This window comes from Hevea brasiliensis, chromosome 5 (assembly GCF_030052815.1).
Source record: "Hevea brasiliensis isolate MT/VB/25A 57/8 chromosome 5, ASM3005281v1, whole genome shotgun sequence".
NCBI classification, from domain to species: Eukaryota; Viridiplantae; Streptophyta; class Magnoliopsida; order Malpighiales; family Euphorbiaceae; genus Hevea; species Hevea brasiliensis.
In genome coordinates, this window is record NC_079497.1 from 13,445,539 (window position 1) to 13,459,619 (window position 14,081).

At 31.2% G+C, this 14,081-nt stretch overlaps 1 non-coding gene across 1 annotated transcript; it reads left to right on the forward strand.

The window, feature by feature from the left end:
- The first annotated feature begins 249 nt into the window (after positions 1 to 249).
- Positions 250 to 356, forward strand: LOC131180338 (small nucleolar RNA R71). The gene has a single exon (XR_009149114.1). It is a non-coding gene; the product is annotated as a small nucleolar RNA R71 (small nucleolar RNA).
- Positions 357 to 14,081: the final 13,725 nt, after the last annotated feature.

The following is a 14,081-nucleotide window of genomic DNA, read 5'->3' on the forward strand; positions in this document are numbered from 1 at the left end:
TGCATCAAACTTTGCATTAATCATGTTGAATGGATCAAGGTCATACATTCCAGCAACTTGCCTCTTTTGAGTTGGAGCTGGTCCTCTTGGACTACTCCAAAGATGAGTATTCTTTGCAATTTTCTCCAATAGCTCAAAAGCTTCATCTTCATGCTTCATAATAAATTCTCCTCCTGTTTGAGTATCAATAATCCCTCTAATTGCAGGAGTGACATTTGTGTAAAAATTCTGATTTATCATCCATTTTGGAATCCATGATGTGGGCATTGTCTCTCTAATTCTTTCCATCTCATCCATGATTCATAGAGAGTTTCATCTTCTCTTGGTCTGAAAGCTGTCATTTGATTCCTCAATTCTTGAGTTTTTCCAGGTGAAAAATATTATGCAAGAAATGCATCAGTGAGTTGCTCCCAATTTGTAATGGAGTTGTGAGGTAAAGAGTCAAGCCAATCCAATGCTCTATCTTTCAAAGAGAATGGGAATAGCTTCAATCTTGCCGCATCATCAGACACTCCAGGTTGTTTTTGCATATCACAAATCATAGCAAACTTTTTTAGATGTGTGTGTGGATTTTCAGAAGGATGTCCCCCGAATTGGGAATTTTGAATCATTTGAAGAACTCCAAAATCCATCTTGTAGCTATTTGCATCAATTCTTGGTCTTGCTATAGTTTCTCTCAAATCATCAAAACGAGGAAAAGCATGATCCTTCATACTTCCCCTAGGCACATTAGCATTTACAACTTCTTCTCCTTGGGCTACATTTTCATTGTTTCGATCATTTCCAGCATTACCACCACCAATTCTAATTCTTTCATCAGCCATGTCTGCTTCTAATTCAGTTTCTCTCAAGGCTTCTTTCTTTTTTCTGGTTTCTTTCTTATTGGCTTTACAAAATTTCTCAATTTCAGGATTAAACAATAAGGATGTATCACTTGTGCTTCTAGCTCTTCTCATAAAAGATTAAGAGTACCTGAAAAAGAACAAACAAACACAAAATGAAAAGATAACAAAGATAAAACTAAAAACAACTAAAATAATCAAGAATTCAATCTTAAACAAACAACTCCCCGGCAACGGCGCTAAAAACTTGATGTGGCCCAATCGCAAGTGCACGGGTCGTACAAGTAATATAGAAAAGATATCGTTTCCACGAGGAGTTGTGTTAATGATTAAATTTTTTATATAAAAAGTTGACTAAATTGAACTATTTTTGAAACTCAAGCAATAAATTGATGGGTATTGGAGTATGAAATCTATATGTGCAAAATTAATAATCTATTCAACTACGTAATGATTTAACTAAATTTGCATCAAATTGAAACAAGGAAATTCAAATATGGCAAGATTTAAAATGGCAAGTAATTAAATTCGATTAGAAATTAACAATGATAAAAAAGGCGATTCGGGAGTTCGAGATTTCATAATCAAGCTATTTTGGGATTTTAAATTGGTTATCCAATCTTGTGGAACTTACGGGTTTTAAGGAGATTAATTCTTAAATCCTTTGAATACCCTTTCGAGTGGAGCAAAGAGTGCCTTAATCAATCTAATCCTACTTTCGTGGAGTTAGAGTTAATTAAGACCTATTAAGTTCCTTAATTAATCTGTAAATCCTCTTAATCCTTAGTCTATTTCTAGATCTAAGTTAATTAAGTCCAATTTCTTGATTATCTATCACAAGGCTTTCTCCTTGCGGTGCCTCAACCATGGATTAAGAACATCACTTAATGGGATCCTACATTAAGCATGTCATTAAGCACACAAGAAATGAATAAAACTCATTAAGACCACAAAATATGGATTACCCAATCAAAATCCACAAAATATCTCAAATATTACATCCCTTACTCCAGAATCTATCTAAAACTACTCACTATCCATAATATTTACAAGATATTCTGAGTTTATATGGAAATAAAGCTTTAATCTAAGCTAAGAAACAAGAAACTCAATACTAGAAAGGTAGGAAAGATGTAAGAAAAGAAAAAAATCTCCAAATCTGATTGGAAATGGTGTGGGAGGTGTTTGTGACCCTTCAGCTGCTGCTCTCTTCTTTCCCCTTTCTTCCTTTCTTTTTTTTCCTCTTTTCTAAAATGGGAAATTGGACTATTTATAACATTTTCTGACATAAAGCCCTAAAATGGTGTGTTTGAGGTGAGATTTTCTGAGGGAATCTTCTGCCAGCTCATTAATGAAATCTTTGTGGGACTGCATAAGTGGATTGCATAAGTAGACTGCATAAGTTATGCAGCCCCTTATGCAGTTTTCGGCTGGTTTCTGGCTCTCTTATGCGAAACTGCATGACCAAGCGCATAGGTTATGCACAATTCCGTGAGATTGCATAAGGGAGATATGAATCTGCATAAGCTATGCACTCTCCTTATGCACAATTCGGCAGGTATTGGAACAGTGTTTCTTCTCCTTATGCAGATCTGCATAACTTATGCTGCAAGTTATGCGCAATTTGGCCAATGCATATTTCAACTTTGAAACTTGTTTTTGACATCTTTGGCTGCAGAAATCACTCCTCAATGGCAAAATTTCTTTTTAGTCCTTCCAAAAACACCATTTTTCCTACAAAACAAAGTAAAATTTACAAATTAATCCAAAATTGACAATTATGAAAAACTAATTAAATAACTAATGAAATTAGCTAAAAGTGACTAATAATCAAATAAAATGGCTATGAAATTAAACCTAAATGATTATGCAAAATGTATGCATCAATAAACTTTAGCAAATACAAGTTCAAGTTCTTCTACATTAGGTGGTTCAAGAGAATTTACTTGATTATCACTTTCTTCTTCCTTTTGTGAACTTTCGACTTTCTCTTCAAATGCCATCATACAAAGATGAGCAGTCTCTTTGTCACTTGATTCATCATTTGAATATTCTTAACTGTTGCTCCATACAAATTCATAGCTTTCTTGCTCGTCTTTTTTTCCTTTCTTCTTTTTGAGCAATGGACATTTGGGCTTGATATGTCCTGGTTTGTGACATTCATAACATACAATTTCTTCTTTTGATTCCTTGAAATGTTTATCCTTGGGAGTATACTTTTTCAAGAATTTCTTATATTTACTTCCTCCCTTCTTGAAAGCTCTTTTGAATTTTCTTGCAAGCATAGCCATTTCATCATCATCATCACTTGAAGCACTTGAGTTGTCACTTGAGTCAACTTTAAGTACAACCCCTTTCTTAGTCTGATTGGACTTAAGAGCAATGCTTTTCTTCTTCTTTTGCTCATTTTCAACTTCAGCTTTCTTATATACCATCTCATGTGCAATAAGAGATCCGATAAGCTCATCATAGGTGAATGTTCTAAAATCCTTGGTATCTTGGATAACTATAGTCTTTGCTTCCTAAGACTTTGGAAGTGATCTAAGGATTTTCTTCATAAGTTTGGCTTCCTCAAATCTTTCACCAAGTGCTTTGAGGAGATTGACAAGATTCGTAAACCTTGTACTCATATTTACAATTGATTCACCTATTTTCATCTCAAATAGCTCATAATCTCGAATAAGGAGGTTTGCTTTGGATTCCGTAACGACATCCGCTCCTTCATAGGTGACCTCAAGCTTATCCCAAATTTTCTTAGTAGTTTGACATCCTAAAAAACGATTGTATTCATTAAGGTCAAGTGAACAATGCAAAATATTAATAGCTTTAGCATTTATAGAAATTTTCTTCCAATCATTGTCATCATATTCATCTTCAATTTGAGGAACTTTGGTGTTTCCTTCACCATCTTTTTGAGGAACATATGGACCATTTTTAATAATTCTCCATGTGTCAATATCCACAGATTGTATGAAATTTCTCATTCTAACTTTCCAAAATGAGTAATTAATGCCATTAAAGAGTGGTGGTCTAGTAATTGAGTAGCCTTCAGCTAGTGGTGCGGGTATACCAGCGGTGTTACTAGATGAACCAGCCATTGGGGATCACTCAAAGGTTGTGACACCTTAAGCAAGAGAGACAAGCTCTGATACCAATTTGTTGTCCCAAAATAGTCCAAGAGGGGGGTGAATTGGACTTAAACAATTTTTCGCCCTTGCTTGTAGCCTAATGAAAAATTGTGGCTTTGTTCAACTACGTACTCCTACATATATAGTTAAAGTGATATGTGTTTCAAGAATGTATCCCTAAATTGCAATTCAAGCCTCAATCAATATTTATAGCAATTTTTGACATTACATGCATCACAAAATTTTTAACTAATTTCTCAACCTACTCAATATATCTTCAAGTATATCAACTCAATCTATTCAATCAACATTCAATATCATGCATATAAATTAAATTACACAAAAGTAAAGAGATTAAGGTTAGAGAAAACAAACAAATACAATAATTTTTATAGTGGTTCGGCTTAACTAGCCCACATCCACTTTCTCAAAGAACTCTCTTTGAGTCTTCTCTCTACTATTTGCTCTTTTGAAGGCAAGAGACTAAAAGCCCTTTACAACTTTTTCAATACCAAGCTTTTACCAAGGTAGCTTGAACCCTTAACAAGTGCTATCTCAAGCACTCACACTCACAAGCTTCAATAGGTGCTTGTACAACCTCTCTTAAATGCAATTTAATGTTTTAACACTCACTCTCACTCAATACAAATCAAACTATAAAGAAGAGATGAGTTAATTTGCCAATGGTAGCTCAAACACTTTAAAGCTCTTGAATGAAAGCAATAAATGAAAAGTCAAGATTGGAGTGCAATTGTAGGCTTTCATTAAGTGCAAAATGAAGTAAAGAAGGTGTATTTATAGTTCCAAATCATTTTAGACTGTTTGAAACCTTTTTAGAATGTTACACACTCTATTCTAGGCAAAATAGCCGTTATTTGGTCTTTTTATAGGAAGTAGAATAACTCTGATCATTTAGCAAACTAATTTACTAGATGTCTATTTCAAATTGTAATCTTCAAAATCTAATTTAGACTTTAAGAGAAATATATATATATTCCAGTAGAAATATTCAACGTCATGATGAAAGGAACTTTTATAAAGTAATTAAAAAGAATAATTTTGAGCTCCAATTGACTAAAACTTTCATCTATTCTTTTCACACAAGTTCTAAGACTCAATTCCTAACTCTATGACTTTTATACCTTTACTTCAAGTCTTAGCTTTCTTAATCTTGTTCTTTCTCAACTTGGATTCATCTTGAGATGCCTTTGAGTGGCTTTCCTCCTTAGATGCAACCTCAAAAATTAAAAAAATTTTCATGAATAAGAGAAATAATATACACATCACTTGAAATTGAGTTAGATAGATTCTAGTTAAGTTTTATTATCATCAAAATTAATGCTCATTTTGAGCTACACAGGATCAACAACAAATATATAACGCTATTAGTCATTTTATCCCTTAAGTGTCAACAAAAAAAAAAAATCAAACCCTTTTAATAAAACACATAAATTGTATGATATTTAAGTGTATTATTCCCTTAATAATTTAAACCCTTGATTAATTAGTGAAATAAATTAATTTCATTGGCAAAAAAGAAAAAAAAAAAGCTATAGTTATTTCCATACAAGGGAGACATGCATCAAGAAAGTGGAACATGTATAAATAACAAAAACTCCACTCCATCATACAAATTTGGAATGAATTCCTATAAAAATGATGGGCCTTTGTCCACATGGATATTGTCATGCCTGCTTCCTTTTTCATTATCCCAATATGCAACGGTAAACTTGTAAAGTAATTACACTCTAATCTTAATTATAATAAAATTTATATAATTTTTGTATATTAATAATTATAATTAAATCATTATAAATATATAAAAGAAACAAACAAAAAACGTTAAAATGCTCATGTTGAATTGTCATGCTGAAATAGGTTAGTTTTTTGTATTGCGTAATTTAGCAATTCGTATCTATCTATAAAATTGATGACTCTTATCGCTATTTGAGAATAGTTTATTTCCTACTAAAAAAATAAAAATTAATAATTTATTTTAATTTAATTTAATATTTTTAAATTAAAATTAAAAATTAGATTACATTTAGAAAAATAATTTTAAAAAATTTATAAATTTTGAATATTAATGTAAGTTTAGTGTCTAATTAAAACGAACTATAAAATAAAAGAAAATCAATATAATCAATTCCAACAAGTTTAATATTAAGATTAATTGTTATTATTATAAATTAAAAATTAAATAAATATAATTTATTTTGTTAGAATTTAAATTTAAGATCATATAATTACATAGATAATTTTAATATTATTGAATTAGAATTTATCATATTTTAAGTTAAAATATTTTCAATAATCAATAATAAAAATTAACAATATTTTTTTTAATTCAATAAAAGCACAATAATTTTAATAATAACTGATTGGAATACATAATAAAAGATAATTATTTCCTTTTTCTGAATAATTTTAAAATAAATAAATAAATTAGAAAAACTCTAATTCAAAACATAATTTATGATTTAAATAAATTTATAAATTAAAATACTTGTCCAAATCTATCACAAAACTATAAAATCAGACATCTCAAAGTGGTCCCACTCTATCAATTTGCTATCTCTAAATTAATTAGCTCATCACCCTTTTTTCTAAATTGCCTTAAAATATTATTTAAATATCTAGGATGAGTCATAGTATATCCTTATCAATAATTTTGGTGTTTTTAATTGAAATAATTTAAAGTCAGAAAAAAAAATTGAAATAATTTAAAGCAATTGTATAATATACCATAAAAAAAAGGGAAATTAATGACTGGAATGACATGGCAAAACCCTATTGGAAATTGTCAGATAGGGTCAATTAAGGGAGAGCAGTTTTGGTTTAAATAGAAAAACCGAACCGAACCGATTGAATTCGGTTTAATCGGTTCGGTTTTAAAATTCAATCGGTTCGATTTGATTTATAATTTTAATAATTTTGGTTAATCGGTTCGGTTGTGTTATTTTCATAAAAAAATTAAAAAAATAGAACCGAACGGAAATTACTAATATATATAAGAAATCAAAAAAATCGAACCGAATTGAATCGAACCGAATCGAAATCAAAGAAAACCGAACCGAACCTTAAGATTTTTGAGTTTTGATTTCTAATTTTTTTGTTTTAATGTTTTTATTATTTATATTTAATGTTAAAAATATAAAATTTTATAAATTTCGGTTTGATCGGTTTAAAATCGAATCGAACCGATATTTATCAGTTTGATTCGGTTCGATTTTTTCTTATCAATCGGTTCGATTTGATTTTTAAAATTTTTATTTTCATTTTTGATTTTATCTGTTCGGTTCGGTTCGAAACTGAACTGACCGTTTGCACACCCTTAGGGTCAATGGTACCCTACATTCATGCATCTAAACCAAAAATTAGCGTTGACGTTGCATTTTAATTCGGACAGACGATGTGATCAAAGGGTTTTAGGCCCACCGGCCCTTAAACTATTATTATTATTATTATTATTATTATTATTATTATTATATTCTTTAAAATTTTACATTGATTATGAAATATACATAAATATAAATTTTGTGAGAATAAAAATTTTATTAAAATTATTATTATTTTAATAATAGTCTATTTTCTTTACAAACTCGTGTGGGCAAATATTTATTTTTTTATAAAAAAATTATTTTTTTAATAACAGATTAAGGGAGAGAAGTTTTTTTTTTTTTAGATTAAAATATATTTTAAATTTAGTATGTATTTTCACATGGATAAATATAGGTTGAAAATGGTCAAAGAGAGTCCAATGAATGTTGCAACAAATCCATATTAAATCAAAGGTGCTAAAAGTTGTTAGGCAGTGAAAGACTAATTTTATAGTATATGAAATCTAATCTCTTCTCTCCTTTTAATCATCAAGAAATTGGAAACAAACGAAAAGAGACACACATCAATCATCCTTTGATGTCCTCTCATCAACTTGAAAGGTCAGAAGATGTATACATATTTATATACATTTTGGGTGACCTGACCCTGAGGAGGTAGAGGCAATCACTTTCCAATGCAAAACGACAGTGTGTTTGGTTATGCTTTTGACATATATGGTGCTAATTAATTCCCCACTAATATCATTTAATAATAACTACTTTAATTATTGTGAACCTAATTTTCGTTTGTCAATATATAGCGCATGTAGAAATTAATGACTAATGGAATTTAATTAATTTATTGGTAATAATTTTCTTTTATTTGTAGAAAATTAAATAGAAATCTTAATTTAGTTTGTTGGACTGATTACATATGTAATATGTTCTTCTATATTGAGTTTATTGGAAGCATAATATATAATTTTGTTCAAGTTCTGATAAGATTACAGTCAAAACGTTGGCTTTCGATCATTGTTATAGTGATATTTTAGTATTTACGGTTCAAACTAAACTTCTTTTCTGATTTAGAATTTATTGGTTGGATTTCTTTAATATTTTCAATAACTTTTAAAATAGAAGAAGCTATAAACTAAAATTTTAATTTTTCATATTAAAAATAGGAGTGTGCGATTTGTGTACGAACCAAAGAATCGAAATGCTAAAAAAAAAAAAATTAAATAAATAAACCAAGCCGAAAAATGTATAAAATTGAATTAAATTAAAATAAAAGAAAAATTTTAATTTGATTATTTAGTTTATCGATTTGAGTATCTTCTTCATAATACACAACAAAATATATATAATGAATGCAGGCTAGAAATAAATTTGAAACTTGAAATTTGAATCAAATCACCCTTATTAACAAACAAACCCCAACAATAAAAAAAGGGGAAATTTATTATTTTATACCTTAATTTTACTATTAATAATGAAATAATCAATGTATTTTAGAAATTGAATGATTTCATTATCAAATTTAATTTTATCAAAATTGGAAGTTTTTTCCATCTAATCTTATCATTTGTCTCACTAATTTCAATGGTTCAATGAGAGAGAAAACTTATAAATGACTAAATAGCCTTTTCTTTCCCTAGTCCCTCTCTCTCTCTCTCTCTCTCTCTCTCTCTCTCTCTCTCTCCCCACAATTTTCTATTTCCCTTCTTTTTGCTTTCCCATCTCAATCTCTCCTACCATCATCGCCTAGCCCTTCGTCATCACAACAATAAAACCACCAAACCAACATGCAAACCCACACCCAATATTCTCAACAGCTACAAAAGTGAAATCTAAACATTGTTCCAACATCCTCTTAGCCTTTCGACATCACCATCTAAACTCCACCAAAGATAGAAACGCCCACATGCAGAACAAACTTAATAGTCTCAACAGATCCAATAGTGAATTCTAAACCTAACAATTCAATTCTTCAATAACTACCCAAAAATTTCCAAAGAATATAATTAATTATAATAAATTCGATACCTAACGAACCCATGTCGTCAAATCAAGGTATTTGCTTAATTCTCTATTTCTTTTTAGAGCAACTGGGGTATCTCTGCATGTCAGGGTGTTGTAATGCATTTTGCAAATTTAAAAAAAAAAAAAAGCCTAAAGTTAGGAGAGAGGATTTCGATAATCAAGTGAGGGCAATCAATCATCAGGTGAGCTTCTAAACAGAGAGCTCTGCATCAACCTAAATAGTCAATAATATACCCCATTGCCCTTGTCATTGTCTTCGTGAGAAGAACCCATCACCAACATCTCTGACCTTTGTACTGTCCTCCCGAGAAGAACCCATCATCCTCAGTAACCCAATAGCCAAACTGAAAAGTTCGTCACTCTCAGTAACCCAACGGCCATCAACGAGCCACAAATCCTCTGTGATAAGAGCCTGTTGAACCCATAAGTTCAAAATGAGCATGAATTTTTATGATACCAAAACATCTTTAATGCTATTTGTGAGGGTTGGTCAAACACCTATTGAAGCTTAAAGCTAGAGAGTGTTTGGTATAACACTTGCAAAGGGTTTGCAAGCACCTTGTGAATTCTTATGGATGTAAAAGGCTTTGACTCTTGCTATTGAAAAAAGCATTATAGCGGAATATAGACTCAAAGGGGATCTTTAACAGAGTGGATATAGGCTTGTTGGCCGAATCACTATAAAATCTCTTGTGCTCCATGTTCTAAACCCTATTCTCTTTTCTTTTTGCACTATATTATGTTATATTGTGATTATTGAACATTTTGAGATTGTCCTTGTGATTGTTGATATATATATATATATATATATATATATGCATTGAGTTAATTGGTTCAAGTGATTGAAGTATTGATTGACTTGAGTAACCTTACTTAGCTTTAAAGATTGATTTGAGAACAATTATAAATATATTTTAAGTTGCCTTGAATTGATTAGTTGTTGAAATCCAAAGTAGGAACATTTGGTATATAGGTGGAAATTGTTGAAAAATTATATTGTGTTTAGTTACCTAAAATGTTAAGCTTCAATTTTGAATATACTTAATATACTTATTTGATTTGCATAGCATTACACCTCTCGTAGGAACACATTGTAGAACATAATCACAATTTTTCATAAGATTTCAAGCAAGAATCAAAAAACTATTTTAAGTCTAATTCATTCCCCACTTGGACAACTTTTCGGACTACAAAACCCAAGTCTCGACACCTTATGGGTTGGCTCCAAAAGTGAAACTGCAAATCCTCGATGCAGAACAAATAAACATTTCTAGGTTAGGGAAGGCGAGTGATGTTGGGGGATAGGGAGTTGGGCATTTAGATTAATTATTTTAATAATTAATCTTAATTAAATAAATGATATTTTTGTCTTTTTGCTTAAATTAATGATATATTAAATGAAGAGGTCTCTAAACTTTGTCGGAGGCATATGTAAAAGACTAAATTATTTAATTTTCAAAATATAAAGATATTTTGTTATTAATGGTAAAATTAAAGGACTAAATTATAAATTTCCAAAAAATATATATAATCCTATGACAATGAAACCTTAGTCAACATCCAAACATCACAACTATTTTAAACTTTATAATCAAACAAACAAAATTACCAAGTAATTACCAAACCCAAATCGAACCATGCGATGGTGGCCATGAATGCAAGACCTATGAACATGCGACCGTCTCTCACGAACAGTGAGATTGAAGCGACATTGCCATGCCCTCAAACCAACACCATCCCAAACCAACATTGCCACATCACTATTGAGGGCTTTCTACCGTACCAGTGCAACGCGGGAAGGAAAAATACTGTAACAGGGTCTGACTTGCACAAATTACCAAACCAGGGTGAAGGGTCAACGTTGGAACACCGGGACGCGAGGGAAATCAGCGTCCAGTGTTGGAACGCTAGCCTTGATGGCGTCCACACTCTGGACGCTATCCTTAATAGCGTATAGAACTCATTTGCAAAGATTCTCTGCATTAAGTCAGGTCCGGCAAAGAGCGAGGAACCAGGACGCCATTCAAAGTGGCGTTCGGAGGCAGGACGTGAATTAAAGAAGCGTCCAGTGTTCTAACCTGACACGTCCTAGATATTAAATCAAACCGGATGAAATCGAACCAGATAATTATCTGGTTCGATTTATTAAATTTTTTTTCCAAGAAATATAGCTGAATACATCAGGTGAACCTGACCGTTCATCTAGGAATTTATTGTGATTCTTATCTGATTTGAGAATTTGGATTTGCAATTTTAAATTGAATCAAATGAAATCGAACCAGATATCATTTCATTTTTTTTTCAACACATATAATTGAATACATGAGGTGATTCAGACCATTTATCCGAGTAATTGTAGCATTTCCTACCGGTCTAGAGAATTTCGAGTTATATTTGTAAATCGAACCAGATTAAATTGGAGTGAACGGAACTCAATTTTATGCATAATAATGGCAATAATTATACTTTTGCAATATAGTAAATATTTTAGCCCATTTCGATTTTTGGGTTAGATTTCTCGCAAACCGTGAACCCCACGAGAAAACCAAAAGTACCAGAGCGCTCCACTCGTCGAGAGCTTCGCAGCAATATAAATTTCAAAATTTTTCGACATCGTTTTTCGCTGGGTTGAGCGCTCTGGTACTCTCGGTTTTCTCGTGGGGTTCACGGTTTACGAGAAATCTAGCCCAAAAGTCGAAATGGACTAAAATATTTACTATATTGCAAAAGTATAATTATTGCCATTATTATGCATAAAATTGAGTTCCGTTCACTCCAATTTAATCTGGTTCGATTTACAAATATAACTCGAAATTCTTTAGACCGGTAGGAAATGCTACAATTCTTGGATAAACGGTCTGAATCACCTCATGTATTCAATTATATGTGTTGAAAAAAAAAAGAAATGATATTTGGTTCGATTTCATTTGATTCAATTTAAAATTACAAATCCAAATTCTCAAATCAGATAAGAATCACAATAAATTTTTAGATGAACGGTCAGGTTCACCTGGAAAAAAAATTTAATAAATCGAACCGGATAATTATCTAGTTCGATTTCATCCGGTTTGATTTAATATCTAGGACGTGTCAGGTTAGAACATGCTTCTTTAATTCACGTCCTGCCTCCGAACGCCACTTTGAATGGCGTCCCGGTTCCTCGCTCTTTGCCGGACCTGACTTGCAAATGAGTTCTAAACGCTATTAAGGATAGCGTCCAGAGTGTGGACACCATCAAGGCTAGCGTTCCAACACTGGACACTGATTTCCCTCGCGTCCCGGTGTTCCAACGTTGACCCTTCACCCTGGTTTGGTAATTTGTGCAAGTCAGACCCTGTTACAGTATTTTCCTTCCCGCGTTGCACTGGTACGGTAGAAAGCCCCACTATTGAAGCCACATCACCATGGAAAAAAGCAACAGTAAACCCATTGAAGCTTAAACAACCAAATGACTCTAGCAACTTAAACAACCATTGGTTTTCTAATAGTGTAGTGGTAATGGGTGAGATAAGAGGATGCATGTAGAGGATAGGGGAGTTGTTTTGGTTGATGGGTGGATGATGACAGACGATGGTGGAATCGACTATTGAGAGCATTGTGGGTAGTTATGGGTGAGTAAGAATGAAGGGGGAGGAGGAAGAGGGTGGAGAGGAAGGAGAACTTAGAAGAATCGATGATGAAGAAAGAAGGAAAGAAAGAAAGAAAGAGGAGGAAAGGAGTAGAGGCAACATGTAAGTGACGGTGTAGTTTCCTAGAAGAAACTGGAAAGAGGCTAGCGTGATTAGGTTTCTTGAAGAAATTTGGGTTGGACCAGTGCTGAGAGTTTAAGGGAGATGAGAGGTCTAGGCTTCAATTGAAAAAATATTAATTACATGGCTCAAATTTCATTGCTTTGATTTTTTTTGTTGATTTTTCTATTAAAAAATCGAATTGAACTGAAAATTAAACTTTACTAAAATCCTAAAATTCTAAATCAAATTGAACCAATTAATTTACAAAACTGACAAAAAAAAATTGAACTAGATCTGTTGATTAATAACCATCAAATATTCACCCTTAATTATAAACCATGTGCTTAATTGATAATTAGAATTTTTTAAAAAATAATTATAATCAAAGAGGTATAATGAGTTATTTTTATATTTCATAAAATATATTTATTTAATTCAACTCTTTAAAATAAACACTAGTTATTCAACCCCAACATAAAATAAACTGGATGTAAAATTATTTAGTCTGTTTATTTTTAAATCACCACAAAATTAATTAGCTATTAACTCAAAAAGCTCTAAATTAAATGAAATTCTTTTTAAATATTCACTAATTGTTAGGAATTTTAAAAATATTTTAACACAAACTTTCTTGTAAAAATTTATTAATGATAGACTTACTCATGCTTACATGTAAATACAATATAAAATGAAATTGCTTTATAATATAAAAATAATGAAACACAAATATTACATATCATCATAACTCGAATAATTAGTAATGATATTCGCATTTACACAAAGAATATATTAAAAAACACTATAATAAATAAAGGAAACTTATATTTAGATAATCATTTAACATAAAGTTGAAAGTTTTTTTTTCTTCTTTTTCCTTTTTATTTTATAAATAAATAAATAAATGGGACCTTGTGAGAGTGTGTGGTTCCAAAATAATTAAAACCCTAATGGATGAGAAATGATTAATATGGTGTTATCAATTAATTATGGAGAGGAAAGAGTTTGTATCTAAGAACATAT